Raw genomic sequence first — 17,004 nt, 5'->3', positions numbered from 1 at the left:
GACTCTTTAGACTAAATTTTAGATGTTTTTTATTGTGTACTATCCTGTGCTAGTTTCATAGAATGATTGGCACCAGATGATTTCAACTTTTTTATTTACTGTTTTTAATTTTGGAAGCTCAATGTTTTAGAAGCTCATATTTTTACTGGAAGTGTGTTTCAGCATTTACTGCCAGCAATTATGGAAACCTTTTGATGATACATCGAGAACCACTAATTCTTTCAAATCAATTCTTTTCAACTGCTTTTTAATTTTATGTTTATGAACAAGTGACTCGACAAAGTGCGAAGGACAGTGTGCCCAAATAATTACATACGAGGGTCGTTTGAAAAGTCCGTGCAAAGTCAGAGAGATAGCACCACTGGCGCGTATCGAGGTTATGTTTAGTTAGTAGCATCTCTTGGAAGAACACACACCAAGTTTCAGCCAGATCGGTCTATTTCTTTGTGTTTGGCATTCGTTTGAATCGAGGAAGTCGAGTGATTTTCAAAAAATGGACGAAAAAGAATTTCGTGTGTTGATTAAACACTACTTTATGAAAGGCAAAACGCCTCAGGAGACTAAAGAGAAGCTTGATAAACATTATGGTGACTCTGCACCTTCGATTAGAACAGTTTATAAGTGGTTTCAAAATTTTCGGAGTGGCCATATGAGCACAAGTGACGCTGAACGTTCTGGACGCCCTGTTGAGGTTACTACTCCAGAAATCATTGATAAAATCCATGATATGGTGATGGATGACAGAAGAGTGAAGTTGCGTGAGATTACTAGTGCTGTGGGCATCTCGAATGAACGGGTACATAATATTTTGCATCAACATTTGGACATGACAAAGCTATCCGCAAGATGGGTGCCGCGATTGCTCACGCTTGACCAAAAAGGAAATCGTGTGAAGTGTTGCAAGGACGGTTTGCAGCTGTTCCAGAAGAATCTGCAGGACTTTAATCGTCGTTTCGTCACTGTGAATGAAACATGAATACATCACTACACTCCTGAGACCAAAGAACAATCTAAACAATGGGTTACCAAGGGGGACTCTGCGCCAAAAAAGGCGAAGACCGTTCTTTCGGCCGGAAAGATTATGGCGACTGTCTTTTGGGATTCGCAAGGAATAATCCTCATCGACTATCTGGAAAAGGGTAAAACTATTACAGGTGCATATTATTCATCGTTATTGGACCGTTTGAAAACCGAGCTGCAAGAAAAACGCCCACGATTGGCCCACAAAAAAGTTTTTTTCCATCACGACAACGCACCAGCTCACACCTCGGCAGTTGTGGTCGCAAAATTAATGGAAATTGGGTTCCAACTCGTTTCACATCGCCCCTATTCTCCATACTTGGCTCCCTCGGACTACTATTTGTTCCCCAATATGAATAAATGGCTGGCGGGAAAAAGATTTTATTCAAACGAGGAGGTGATTGCAGAAACGAATGGCTATTTTTCAGACTTGTACAAATCCTATTATTCGGAAGGGATCAACAAACTAGAGCAGCGTTGGACGAAGTGTATAAGCCTAAAAGGAGACTATGTTGAAAAATAAAAAAGGTTTACCCCAAAAAATTAAGTAGTTTTTATTTTTGCACGAACTTTTCAAACGACCCTCGTATCCCTTAATTTTACAATTTACGTTTCAAAAGAAGAAAAGAAGTGGAGAAATATTTCATGCATTAAAAAAAATCTTCTTTCACAACTTTTGATTCAATAAATATTAAATTATTTTGCGGTTTGTTATGTGCATATATTAAACCAAAAACTAACAAAAGCGTAATTTCTATTTTGCTTCCACAAAATTTGTTCAGTAACAGCCTACTAAGAGCGAAATAATTAATAGACAGTAACCTGGGTTTCTACAAATGGATTACAGTACTTTTACCCATCCATTAGTTACTTAATATAATGAAATACTTTGTTACAACTCATGAAGGCAGACCTTTTTTTATTTATTTAACCAGCCGAATCTACTCAACCGGTATTTGTATAAACGCAGAATATATTAAAATTTATTTTCTAATCTCCATATTTTGCATAATAATTTTGCGAGAGTTCTCACCGCCTTTAAATGTTTGGTCGAACCACTTAGTAATAATGTTCAACCTTAGGCAAATAAATTAATCTCAGTGTATAAAACTTACATGCTGTGCCTAAACATAAGTTTTGTTTGCGTTTTGTGTCTGTCATGTTTAAATCGATTGTTCCTTCTATTGCTGTGATTTATATAAATTTGATAAAAGCAAAAACTAAAAACATCGAACAGTTGGTTAAGAAAATATATTTTATATTTTTTTAAAGTTTTAAAGTATTAATGCTTAGTAACATAATACGCTTGGCTGTACTTCTAAAGTTTTTCAAGCTGCATTCCCCTTTATTTCAACTTTGTATTTTGCTGATTCCAATAACAGTCATTATGAGTTTTTATTCGATCCGTCAATTCAATTTTTTGATGTATGTTTTGGCACACAATTCTTTCTTACTGATCCAAAAAAAAGAAAAAGTAACGTACATTTTAAATTAAACCCTGAAATTTAATCTTTCTATCACATACTAGATTACGTCGTCTTGTGATCCGTAGATATCTCTAGACTTCTAACAACGTTTTAAAACCATCTCACATGTAAATCACTTTTAACTGAATAGTTTTGAATTACGCATTTATGTATTTTAATTCCCCATTCTATATAATAGACTGCACCGACAATTATAATGAAAATGAAAGAATTTATTCAATTTTGTGTGACAAGGCTTTATCGAATTACATCAATGCTATTAATGTTGATTTGCAAATTACATTTTATTAAAAGCTGCACTTCTGTTTAATTTAAACTTAAGATTGTAAGAAGTTCTACGAGTGCTTCATCTCGCAAAGCATTCTTCCGTCTCTAGGCTATTCTAATTTCTCATATTCTTCGAGTGTGAATTCTAAGAGTGATCCTTGGAAAGTGAATCATTGAACACACTGATGCTCATTTCATCATGAATGGAGCCACTAATCTTGCAGATATTTAAGTGTCGATACTTCTAGCGTAAGTGAGGAAAATACAAAGAGATTTAACTTTTTAGAAATTAAGAATGGAATAAAAAAAAACAATAGTTTTTTTCCGTTTTTTCAATTATTAACTAAGTGAAAGTGGAAGCATAGTTCTGAATAACATCCCAGGCACCAGATGGCAAGATCATTCTGGGAATAAATAGATATAAAACCTCTTACTGCAATAAAATAAGATAAAGTAAAAGAAAAAAAGATGCCTCCTTAAACAGAGCTTTGTTGCAAAACGTTCGTATCAGCAAAAATACGAAACAAGAATCATAAATCTGATCATAAAGAATATTATGTCTAAAAATAAAGTATAAAAATCAAATGATACGTGGTAAATATGTATTGAAAATCTTACTAGTAACTTTTTTAGGTTGCCTGTATGAAATTCAAATGTAGTAACTGTTCTTACCAATTATTGAATAAATTAAATTATTTTACAGGCAATTATTTATTGAATAATTTGGCACATAACTAAAATAGATAATCTAATAGATAAAATTCAAATAGTTACTAACCACAATTGCAAATACTTGTAATACTCATCTTAACTGAAACTATTTGTTCTTAACCCAAAATAGATTTGCTTAAGCAATTAGCTTCTGAGAAATTAACTATCGAATATTCTGGGCAACTATTTACCCATTGAAATCCAAAATTATTGTAAGTTTAATGTTTTACTAAAAGAAAGAAAATGCGTAGATTTAGATTATTGTTTAAAAAATTCTTGGCTCATTGAATTGAATTACATCAATGCTAATAACAAAATGAGTTTAGTTTTTCAATCGGATTTTTTCTTAAATTTGTATTTTATGATTGGATTTGCTAGTTGAATTACAGTAACAACTTTGAGATAATTATTTCTCCAATATATTTTGAATGGCTCAGCATCTGATGGTATTTTCCATCAAAATTGTTGCAATTCCCAATAAATATGGTAAATAAAATATTTAGGCATGCTCTTGATTTTACGTGGCCAGAAGCTATTACTTGCACACAAAGTATCTGGTTCTAAAGATAATAAATATAGGTCACATAGTAAAATATTCCTCGATTTTCTCTTAATAATAGAAATCCTTAACGTACTATAATACTTCAGATTCCTTTAATATGTACATAATTTATATGTACTTTATTTAAGTGTTTTATTTCTATAAAATCATTGTAATAAGAATATTCTCAGTCACATTTCAGAGAATTAGATTTTGAAGACTGATTACCTTTTGCTTTGAGTGAATTTTGTCTATTGTCTCTTATTTCAAACAATCTTCGCCAAGTTGACGAATTTCAGCTAAGTAGATACACAAAAGACTTGAAACCACATTGTCTCATATCTTTTAATGCTGCCTCTTTTCAGAAACTCTAAAAGTCTTGAATGTAATTATTCAAACTAAGTTTCTTTCTCTATTACTTTTTTTTTCCTATTTTAAATTAGGCGCCTCTGAGGTCATTAGGACCTAAGAACCCTGCTCATTTTGAATGAGCTGCACAACTAGCTCAAAGAGAAAATAATAGTTAGTCAGGACTTCAAACCAGGATTTCCTTATAGAGTGTAGTGGGTTGCTGACTAAGCAAATTCTTTCTGTTTGGATTAACGCTGTTTATTTTCTATTTAGTAAAGATAGATGGACCTAATATACGAGGTGTGGCTATTAAATAACGAGACTATTGCTGTAAAACATTTTATTTTTAAATTTATACATATTTAGTTATTATCACCTTCAATACACACCCCTCCCCTATCCCTACAACGCTCCATGCGAATTTACCATTGTTCGAAACAGTGCTGTAAGTCTTTTTCTGTCAACTCCTGCATGACGCTTGCCGCTTTTTCTTTCACAGCTTCAACGGACTGAAATCGTGTTCCTTTTAAAGCAGATTTGACTTTGGGGAACAGATAAAAGTCACATGGGGCCAGGTCAGGCGACTAAGGCGGCTGGCCTAAAACTGGGATGTTGTACTTGGCTAGAAAACTTCTTGACAGACAATGCAGTGTGAGCTGGCGCGTTATCTTGATGGAGAACCCATGACTTGTTCTTCCACAAATCGGGACGTTTTTTCCTTACTCTTTCACGAAGTTGAGCAATGTTAATTAATTATAATCGATATTTTCATCCGTTTTGGACGTTGAAGGGCGACCCGGATGGTCATCAACTCCGACGTCTTCTCGGCCATCCTGGAAACTCTTGAACCACTCAAAAACTCGCGCACGTGATTAACATTCATCGCCATAAACTTCTTTTAATAAAAGATAAGTTTCAGTAGCAGTTTTATCAAGTTTTGATGTGAAATTTCACGACAATTCGTTACTCTACTACATGTGTAGTATCATGTTTTCGGCAAAACGAAACTAACACCTCTTACACAAACGACGGTTCCGGTCACACAGATTTCTCTACAAACACGTGAGACGCTATAGATTAAATTGAATCATTGATTTGTAATTTCAAATTTATGTTCATTGTTTATGAGTTTATGATTCATTTTCGTTGAGTGGAGAATTTTGAAGTATAAATGTTTGATGGTATTAGCGCGGACATGTTCCATGATATATAAGAACTCTGAGCCAATTTAAATTAAAGTGCATTAGCGCTAAGCCAGCCTCCATATTTTGTGTTGACATTAAACAGATGAAAAGCCATATCAATGGATGTGATTAGATGCAGCTTTAGTTTGCAATTAAAAAAAACCTTTAACCTAATAATTGCAATAACCGAATAACAAATTTGCAATACCTTAGTATTCATTCACAAAATTAAAATTTAAAAATCCAAATAACCACCCAGTTATTTAAATTTAAAAATCCAAATTAACCCAGTTATCTGTATCTTTTAAGATTGTTATACTTTTAAATTGAATGCAAAAGTAATTCTGTCCAAACTTCTAAAAGCTAAATTTTGGAACGATAATCTTTTGTTTATGAATTTGTACTTATCCCAGTAATTTTAACACTGATTAAAGTTTTTAAAGGTTAATTTTGGACAGTTTTAGCCAGAATAAACATGAGACGTGATGAAATTACTACTGATTCAAGTCTTAAGAGATATGTTTAGATTTACATGAAGTCTTATTGATATTTTTCAATTATTAGTTAGTGAAGTAGCACATGTTCAGAAAAATTCGGAGGAAATGAGGACATAAATCCAATCTTGGCAGAATTTATCAATAGTATTACCTACCAGAAAGGGTTGTTACCTAGTTAGAGAAGCCACCTAGGGTGGCTAGATCCCTTTAGTCCCTTACAACTCAACTCTTGGTTGGTAAGGATAGGAACAAAAACGGAAAAGAATGGTACAGTAGCTGAAAAGGAATAAGCACAAAATCCAATTGTAGTATTTCAGCCAGACAAGTACCTTATATACTACAGTGAATAAAAGACACTTCTTTCATTCAAGTATCATTTTTACCACTGTCTGTACAACTAAGAATACCAAAGCAGTATGTAAACCCTTACAAGTGTATTTTAGCTCTCGTGACTCATGTTTCTCAGGAAATGATTTGAAAAGATATTGATTACCACGTGATGAGTGAAATTTACCCGTCCGATTTGAACATATAATGAATTTTGTATCACAGAACTTTTATATACATAATATATAAAATGTATATTTGGTATAAAAAAGAAAATCATTTTATACAAAATCTGAATAATTGTTGCAATTATATTGTAAAAGAAATTAATTATATTATATTTATATAACACCATTTCGATTTATTACAGCGAATAGCATTTCTTTCTCACCAATTTGTCAAATATGTCACGTCATTATAGGAAATATATTTTTCTTTGTCAACATTTTGATTGAAGACATTCATCTCACAGTTTAATAAATTGTTAAATTCATTTGAGGTTCCTTTTATACGTATATTTTTAATGGAGATTTTGTTTCAAGAAATGTTGCTTAGCGTTCTAAAATTTAGGTTAATTAAAACTAGTTACACTTTCAATCTTACGTAAGCACTTACACTTACTTACAATTAGTCCTTGAAACGAGTTAGGAAAAATTAAAAAAAAAAGAACTTTATTTTGAAAAATTCACTCATAACTGTATTTTTCTGGATTTTTTGTTTTCGATGATCGAATGAGTCAGGCTTTTTGATTTCAGCTGAAGGAAGGGCAATTTTTGACCATCATTAATTATGGAAATTCTTAATTTTTGTAGATTAAATAGTGTGGTTCGTGCATGATTCATATTCATGAAATAAGATCTCAACGCCATTATTATATTATAAAAAAACACGACTCGCGAAATATCCCACTTATATGAAAATCAAACATGGATTTGACATTGACATCTGATTAAACTCGGCATTACAATCCATAGAGAAAAACAGGATTAGCCAGGGCCTCTGCGACGATTCCAATCTGTTAATGTAATCAGTATGTTCCTTAATCGATATCCAGTTACCCACGATATTCTTAGAGCTTGCAGGAGAAGACCTTGATTTGGATATTGCTCGGTTTTAGCGTACCAGAATCAAACTTTAGCTAATACCACTACCAATAACATTACAAATAACACTGCTTCTCAGTCGATAGAACGCTAACAACAACAAAAAAAAAAAAAAAAGATTTTAAAGAAGATAAATACAGAAAAATAAAACAGCAATCAATTATAAGACTCAGCAAAACAATCTCACCAGCATCTACCTTGCAGCATCCTTCTCCCATTCTCGGAATTCCTCATTCTTACGAAGAAATTGTTTCCTGTTATTCTTTCAACAAACTGATAGCATCTCATCTTTCCTGCAGCATCGTTAATGATTTTTTTGCCATCTTTTAATGGCCACTCTTTAATCTTCTATATCTTTCTATTATTGTTTGTATTTGTTAAAATAATTATTTATAAAGGATTTTCACTCTTCCGGCCTTAGTTTTTTATTATTAGTAATTATGTGTAAAAACAACATCAATCTAGAAATTTTATTATATAATTATCTTATTAATTTAATGTTTGAATATTATTACCATTTGACTGTTACTAGTATCGCTTAACAGACCCATCTGTGCTGCTACCTGTGGCCTATCTAAGGAAACTAAGCTCAACTTTGTAGACTGTTGAGGATTGTTGTAGATTTATAAAAAATTGCCAGATCTAGAATCCTTCTCTTTGGGAAGGCAAAGATTTCCTTTTTCTGAGATTGTCGCTTTGGGAAATCAAACCAACTCTCTAGGTTCATCCAAAGGATCCTAGTTTCCCTGCCAGTAATTTCATTATTATGCAGACCTTTATAATTATCAAGCTTCTGTTGCTGGATAGATTTTTATCTAAAGCTCCGGTACCCCCCCCCCCGGCAAAGATAAGGGGTATATGGTAAAGTGAATGGGCAGTGTTTGCTTCATTCTTTCCTTAATGGACGCCGCGATCCATAGAATCACCATTTAATCTGTAAACAGTTTTCCCTGCTTTAGCTAGCTCACAACTTGTAAAACCATTATTTTCTTATTTACAATTAGACTCTAACCAAGTCCTTCAGCGCTAACGTAAAATTAATTTCCTTCCCCCCAAAAAAAATTCTTTGAATAAGATAAATTTCAAAAATGTTAACAGCTCAGAGCCCAAATAATATTAAATACCAGTGAGATGGATGTTGCAGTTAATTTGGAATTTAATAATAAACCCGCACTTTCAATCCCTAGGGAAATTATGAGAAAATACGAGCTGCTGAGAAATACAAAGCGACACGCTGTTAAAATTAAAACTACTTTTGTAGTTTAATGTAAAACACACACACTAATTTATATTGCAATTCTAAGATAAACATTGGATACAAAAAAATATTTTACATTTTTTCTACAGCGAATTGCGGGAAGTTTTTTGTAGTAAAGCTTTTAGCGACCAACGGAAAGACAATGGAGTAATGCCTAATACAGTATTTTCCTTCTTAAAGTAAGGATTAAGAAAACAGAAAAAGTAATTAAAATTAAAACCACTAAAAGCATTTACATAAATAAATAATTGTTTACTTTTTGTTAATATAATTTATTGTTATAGTTAAAAAATATATATATATATTTAATTAAAATGCCTTTCTTAAAAATGAAATGGAAAAATAACAAATAAATAATAAATAAGAAAGAGAACAATAACAAAATAATGTATCAACACTTTAATAACCCAAGAAATAATAAGTAAAAAAAAATGAATATAACAAATAAGAAAAGCGTGTTGAAGAAAGACTATAATACAAGTACTCGTAGGAAGAGATTTGCTCTTAGTCAAACAAAAAAGAAATTCTCATTTTCAAAAAAAACTACGTTTTTAATGTAGTCGCTATAGTTAAACGTTAATATATTTTCCATAAATTATCGTTTGGACAATTATTTGGCGAAATTATCGTTTAAAAATATCGTAAAAAAATAAATCTGTCAGTATAATTTAATTATACCTTACAACGTGAAGAAATAGTTTAATGATCCTAATGTTGTTAAGAGTTTGATTTGGGAAAGTAGATGTTGTTCTTTTATTTATAATTTTAGACTTTCGTTCAAATCCCGACCACCTAAAAGGATTAAAAGGCAAATATTAGTAAAAAAATAAATATAAAAATCTTGTGCGTGTCTCACATCATTTTTCGCTTTCTCCAATTCCCATGCATGTGCAGTAAATCTGTTGAACGCAAATTATGTAAATAAGAAATGGAGCATTTTTTCATTGACAAATATCCAAGATATTTTCCCGTAACTGAGGAATTAAGTTAAGTTGTTTGCAAGAATTGTACATGAACAAAGATTTTAGTTTTTAGCCTAACATTTTGACTTAAAAAAATTTAATTTCACAGAAGGGACAGGATAAACATATTTGCAAGGTTGAGCTTGTATTTTTGCTTTATTTTCTCTATGCTGTTTCAGCCTTGTAGTATATTTCCTGGTTTGGAGCGCTAGTTTTCCATTAAAGTGTCAGTTGAAGGTTGTGCGAGAATGATGAAAATTCGGCGATGAGCGGAGGGATTTGCAAGAGTTTGAAGAAGAAATATGAGTTAGAAAGTTTCACTTTTTGTTTAGAAAGCAATTCAGTAACCTCCTTAGTGAGAAGAGTAATAAGCTGGATTATAATTTTTTTGAGAAAAGAAGTGAGTAGAAGTGATGTCAAGAAGGATGATGGTGGAGGATGGATATATGAAGGCCGAGGAACGGATGGCTGAGCTGGAGCCATCTCGCGCGAGCATAACTCAACACTGCACACCTTAATGCAGGATGGTAACCTGCTGGCTTGAAGGGACGGTAGGTGAGGCTTTAAAATTGAGCCAGTGGTTCCTTGCCTTAGTCGCAACAGTTCAGCTCTTCAGACAATCAATATGGGACACAATCAATAAGGGACACATGTGTCAAACAAAATAAATAATGAAAGTAGCAGCAATAAGCTATCGTTACGCCTTTAGGGAAATGTAGACCCCTTCACCTAGTCGCACAAATATAATAAAAATAGATTTATAAATAAATATAAGTTTACTTTAATTCTAACTTTCACTCCGAACCTTAATGTTTGCCAGGTACTTACCACAATTAATAATTTAGTATTCTTTCGTTATTAACGTAGGAAATAAGAAGTTTATTCCAGGTGTAAATGTTCCAAGAAGTTGTTCCTTACCTTGCCACTATCACCACAAAGTGTTATCCAAGCAGCTGCAGTTGAAATAAAGCTGCCAGCATTACTTGAAGAAATAAATTATGTAGTACTTACGTACAAAGAAACAAAGTTTATTCGTCTAACAAATAAAAATGTAATAATGTGTCCCATTTATTCTATTTTATTAAATTAGGAACTTTAGAAACTAAGTGCAACACTAATAAAATTTGTGGTAATCTACTGCATCTGGGAATTAGATACGACCCATTTTACAAGTTCGCAGTCTGATTCGTGAAAAATAGAATACAGTCGAACCTCTCAATAACGGACACTGGCGGGGGAAAGCAAAGTGGCCGCTGTGTGGAGGTGGCCGTTAGAAGGAGGTAGGCAAGTTTCATAATGAAAAAATATGGGCTTTTTTCCAAACATCTATTTAAAAATTGTTTATTATTAATAGATTTAAAAACGGGCATAATTGCATAATTATTGCAGCTATATGATATGCATCAAATTTTTCTTAATTATCCAAAAAATTATCAAACAACTACATATTATTGACTCATTTAATAATTTTTATAATAATCATCACATTTATTCATAACAATAATAATTTATAGTAAAATTATCATTATACTAAAAAATAATATCGGTTAAAAGTTTCGTCGCGCGTAATAATTACTTTTATCACCGCGTCAAACGAACTTTTAATAATAAGGTGGTCGTTGGTGGGAGGTGAAACATATAATCCGTTCCCCAAAATCAATGTCCCGCGGTCGCTACGTAGAGTGTCAGTTAGACGGAGGTTCTTTACTATATAGAAAGTGTATAGGGGGTAAAACGGGGAAATCCAAAAACTGTCCGTAAATGGAGGTGGCCGCTAGTGAGAGTTCCTTTATGGGAGAGGCTCGACTGTATGTACATTCGCTGATTTTTTTTTTTAATCAAATAGGATGGGAAAAAATGATGCCAATTTCAGTCATGATTTCTTTTTGATTTTGCCGAGCTTGCGTCCTAGGGACCAGGTCATATTCAGGACTGGGGAACTCTAGGGACCAGAGGTCATATTCAGGACTGGGGAACTTATTTTACAATACATTGTAGTTTCTACTACTTTTTTTTTATAAAAAAATCTTATCTTTTTATCGGAAGCAAACCTACCAGCTCTTCAAGCACTAAATAGTTTCAGCTTCAACATCACCTGCCTACCACTTTTGATTTGCTTAATGGAGAAATGGAAAATATTTAAACATGCAATGCGTCTAAAAGTTTGATAGCTAGAACTTGGAATTTCAGGCAAGATAAAATTTGGGCACAATCAATCCGGTCATTTAAGGGGTTATAGGCAGTCAGAGGCGCCAAAAAAAAATCATTTTTTCAAATTTTTTTTGGGGGGAAAAACGTGTTTACTTTTTTATTCGGGAACTTTTGCGTCATATCAGTCCATGTTTAAAGAACTTATTGTAATTTTTTCGTTACAAATTAATAATAATTCTACTAATGGCGAATATTTTAATGCAACACGTCAAAAAAATGCAACCCTCTCGTGGACATGATATCTTGAGACTGGGTCATCTGAAATCAAAATTTCGAAAAGATTTCGTTAGTAGATGACTTTATCTCGTACTTGACCGAAGGATTTAGAAAAAAATTGAATTTTTAATTTTTGGGGCAACTTTAAAGTTTGAGTCACGATTTTCACTAAAAAAAATTGACCATTTTATGTTTGTAAAACAAGTTCTATTCATTGAAAAAAAAAATCCTTCGTCCAAGTACGATTTTAATATGTGTAAAAGAAATACGTAAAATTTCAAAAAGATCGGTGCAGTAGATTTTGATATATCGTGTCCACCGACTTTGAAAACGTAGTTTTGGAGAAAAACGCGTTTAAAGTTTTCAGCGGTTAAAGGTTTGCGAATAAAACCTGGATAATCTTTTTTTCAACTTACACAGTGTCAGCGATTCCAGGCCCATAAAATAAGTCCTCCATGTATTCCAAAATGTCCAAGTTTTCCGATTTCTGCTGTCTGCTGTAGGATTCTTGCCTCCCGCGTAGCAAGTTGAGCTCTGGGCTCAGCTTGTAAACTCGGTCGGGGCTTGTAAACACTTTCACTCTTAAAATTTTGCTCGGATCGACTTGAAATTTTAGGACAACGTTCCTGAGATACTATACTTTAATATATTAAAAAAAAAAAAATCGATTTTTTCAAATTTCTGACTGCCTATAACCCCTTAAAATCTTAAAAAAGACCACATAGATCATAACTGAGTCGTCTATCCTTAAAGATATCTAGATGGGGCTCTTCATTGAACATTTATGGATGCGGAGAAATTTCTTTTGCAGCTTTTCTAACTGCTTTATTTTTGCCTAGTTAAGTCCGTACATAGTCAAGTCAAGAAAAGGCAGTGATATAATGTTCTCGTTTTCATCTGCAATTCCTCAATATACGCTCCATATTTTTAGCAACCTTCTTGCGCTCTTTACTTTCCCTTCATTTCAATTCTAAGATCAAATAAGAACTTATTTTAGTTCCACTTATATTATTTAAATATAAATTGAACTGCTGGAATGATTAAGGAGAAACAAATGAACACTAGTAATCAGTTAGTGGTTTTAAAGTGTTGAATAATGCTGGATATTCCCATTCCAGCGGGGACACAGTCCTTCTTGTTTGATTCTAATGAAAACTTTAGACAGGACTCTGCAGGCTGAGCATTTAATTAAATCCTTCTTGGTTTAATCAACGATTTGCCAATATGTTTGTTAGTGTTCACCTAACAAACTAATTAACAGTATTTTCATAACTGGTTGTTTCCCAACCATCGATATCCTAATGACGTTTCTAAAATTATTGTATACCATCTAAATATCTCCGGGCACGATATTAATTACTTTCCCAGTATTTGTTCCAATTATTATTGAATAACGTTATTAGGTCTTGATGTTCTCTGAAATGAAAAAGAGATATTTGGATAAGAATTGCAGTAAGAGAAAGCTGATTGAGTGCCTCAATCCCTTCCCAACAATCTGTTATCGTTTGCTGATGTTTTTTTTATTGAGTTCAATTTTCCATAGTTTACCTAATTTACGTATTTTATACATAAAAAAAAATTGACTTGAAACTTAGGCTTCTCTCTGAGAAAGAGAGTCTCCTCTTAGCAGAAAGTATCGCAGTCATGGCAAATTTATACTCGGAGTTTTTACGGGAAAAATACATTGTGGATCCCTTGGCAACGATAAAAATACTTTCAGCCTCTGCTAAGATCTTTTTTAACTTGGAAAGGCGTATTTACTGAATAGTTTTGCACTTCTTTCTAACGAATTTATTTAAGCCTAAATTCTATTTAAATAATTAAAGGCTGGGTTCAATTCTATTTAACATATACACGTAACAGTCTGACGAAAAGTTGATTACTTTTTGGAGCTAAATCATATGTTCATTAACAACCTTAACTTCAGGGATTAGGTGAATACTTTTCCCAGTACACTTACGCGAAGATGTCGGATACGAAATCAGGTACTTGACCTTAAATTTTCTTTTTCTAGAAGCCTTCTGCATGGTACTGTCTGGTGATCAACATTGTCAGGAAAGTACACTTGTAAGGGCAATGCGAAATGGCGTCAGTGTTTTTAGATATGGAAACGCTTTAATAATAATAATAATAATATTATTGTTAGGGCAGGGACTAGCTATGTGGTTATCGTACTCGATTCCCACGCGGAGGTCCCGGGTTCGAATCCAGCTGCTAACCCTTAGATTTTCTCTTCCTAGGAGCTTCTTACAGCTCACTGTCCGACGATGTACAGTGTTGTCTGTAACGAGAGAACACTGTCCGGAGGCCGGCAGTGCACTGAAAAAAGCTCCGGGCGCCAATAACCTTAGATGTGGACGCGCCTTAAATCATTTAAAAAAAATAATAATAATAATAAATGTGGTTAACTATAAACCTTCAGATTAAACTTCTTAATAAGTTTCATTTACATTTGAATTCATTCTAGAGAAATTTAAGGTATGACAATAAGAGGACTCTAGGATTTATTTCCTCTAGGTTTAAACATTTGTTAAAAGAATTACGAGTTATAAATAACTTACCTTCTCTCCCTGGCAAGGTTGCAATCAAGAGATTTTGATGGTGAGGTAATTGGGGGGAATTAGAAATCACCAGCTAGGTCAACGTCCCCGTTTTTGCCAATATTTGCTTTAGTTAGTTCGGAAGAAATATGTACCCTCTGAAGGGAATGTTACAGTGATTTGGAGCTGTAGGATATTGCGGCAATCTGAAGGATATTGATGCGACTTATTTAATAAAATAAAATAAATGGTAAATCTGTACACATTACATTTATTCGATTTTTTTTTTTAAATTGTTGATAATCCCTAAAAATTGGATAGGCTTTTTTGTGCGCAATGTGACAGGAAATTTGAAAAAAAAATCACATAAATAAAGTCTAAAATATTCAGTTAAATTACAGTTTCATTTCGGTTGAAACATTACTATCAATTTCCGTATCTCGACATTCAATATTATGGTTTAGCAATCTGTATATTTTTGTTAATGATGTATTCTATTATTTCGTTTTCAGAAAGGGAGAAAAAAAAATGAGTGAGAAATCATGCTTTCAAAATGTTACTTCAAGTTTGCGGGAACTTCATAACATATACGATTATTAGTGGTAAAAACTCCATTTTCGACAATTCGATGCTTTAGTTCTGCTTCTAACGAACAGTTAAAAACTTGTGAATTCTCTGAACCATTTTCTATCAGGTAAACTTGATGTGAGGAGTTCAGAAAATGTGTTCACATCGCTTATTTAGAAAGTAACTCTAAAGAAGTATAGAAAATTACATGGGATCGATCGTTCTTCCACGCCCCAGAACTTTCAAGTTTTAACTCGCATTGTATGAGTTTATATGAAAGTTATGGTACCTAAAATACCAAGTTCAATTTGTTGTCCAAGTCGATTTACTCTTCATTGAAAATATATGCCCAAATTAGTAGCTAGCGTATCATTAGTATCAATTCTCTTTTTTATCTCGTATTTTTGTTAGAAATACTTTATCTTGACAAAGGATCTATAGGCAGGAAATATATTATGTGTACTATCAGAACTCTATACCGACATATGTATTCAAAACAAAACGATATATTTTATTTACTGTTATGAAAGTCGAGCCTTAGACAGAGGAGTCTGGGTTACAAAATACATAGTATAAATATTACAAATTAGAAATCAAGAAGTAAATACAAAAATAAAATAATAATATACTACAAAATAAACAAATTAAAACTAATACTGTACTATATACAGAAAGAGGCTAGTAAAATTAGAAAGTAATTAAATCAGAGCAGACTCTTAACTTAAAACCTAACTATTTCGACAATATCTAAACATATTATGTAACTGAATGTGCCGGCAGTGCACTCAAAAAGCTCCAGGCACTAATAACCTCAGATGATGACGCGCCTTAAATAAAAAAAAAAAATAGTATTCATTCGAAATGGTGTAGACAGTGGTGCACCATCCTGCCGAATTACGTGGGAGATCCCACAGAATAAAAACTAAAAAAAAAAAAAACTGACAAAATATCCCTAGTCCTTTCATTCCCAAAAATAAACATATAGGCACATTCCCTCCCTTGCCCTCGAGACTAATTAGCCGGGAAAAAGGAAAATTGATATTGATTGTAAGGTATAAGCTGACATCCTTAAGTAAGGATGAGAGCAGTTGTTGAAATGATAAATTCAGGACACACTACACTATTTAAAGTACAATACATACTCTTTAAAGATACAGCATATGGTCCAAGCCAATGTCATTAGCGTTGTGTGGTAGCGAGCTGGACAGTCGATTAACACCTGAAGTTATCGCAGTTTGGCGTTGCTACACCGACTTCCACATGACATTGTCATTTTTAGTACTTGTTAGGACAGTTACAGACTCTACTTAGATCTTCGTCCTGTCCAGAGAAGGTTCATTCCCCTCGACTGAGAACTAAAACAAAAATGAAAAAGTAATTCCCACTTTTTAAGACTGGATTTACTTCCAACTTACCGATTAGATATCGTGGACAAAGGAAACTGTAAACATACTCTACTATAAATTCGTTTAATTAACCATTAAATAAAATGCAATACCTAGACCAGGAATCGAACCCACTAAACCAAAAATACATTTTAGCTCTGTCGGCCTCTATTCTAATCGCGCAGCTACCGGGGCGCCAACTTGGTTGCGAACTGCCTTAATCTCTTATTGAGTATTTCCTGTAGTTTGATTTTATAATCATAAAAGCATTCAAGTACTAATAAAACTTAAATTTCGTCTTTTAATGTTTCATACTTCCAATACTTTTTCCTAAACTTTTTCTCTGAATTCTGCGCAAACAATTGGAATTTATGTAG

The 17,004-nt window shown here is 33.0% G+C and overlaps 1 protein-coding gene across 6 annotated transcripts in view; it reads left to right on the top strand.

Moving 5' to 3' along the window:
* The window catches only part of unc-13, a 626,295-nt gene that overhangs the window by 284,458 nt on the left and 324,833 nt on the right, over window positions 1–17,004 (top strand). The gene's annotated exons all lie outside the window — the stretch shown is intronic.

The sequence above is a fragment of the Rhodnius prolixus genome, unplaced genomic scaffold (genome assembly GCF_049639745.1).
Source record: "Rhodnius prolixus isolate KJV_2025 unplaced genomic scaffold, Rpr scaffold_8, whole genome shotgun sequence".
NCBI classification, from domain to species: domain Eukaryota; kingdom Metazoa; phylum Arthropoda; class Insecta; order Hemiptera; family Reduviidae; genus Rhodnius; species Rhodnius prolixus.
The sequence above is the reverse complement of the archived record's forward strand: the minus strand, read 5'-3'. Positions and strand labels throughout refer to the sequence as shown.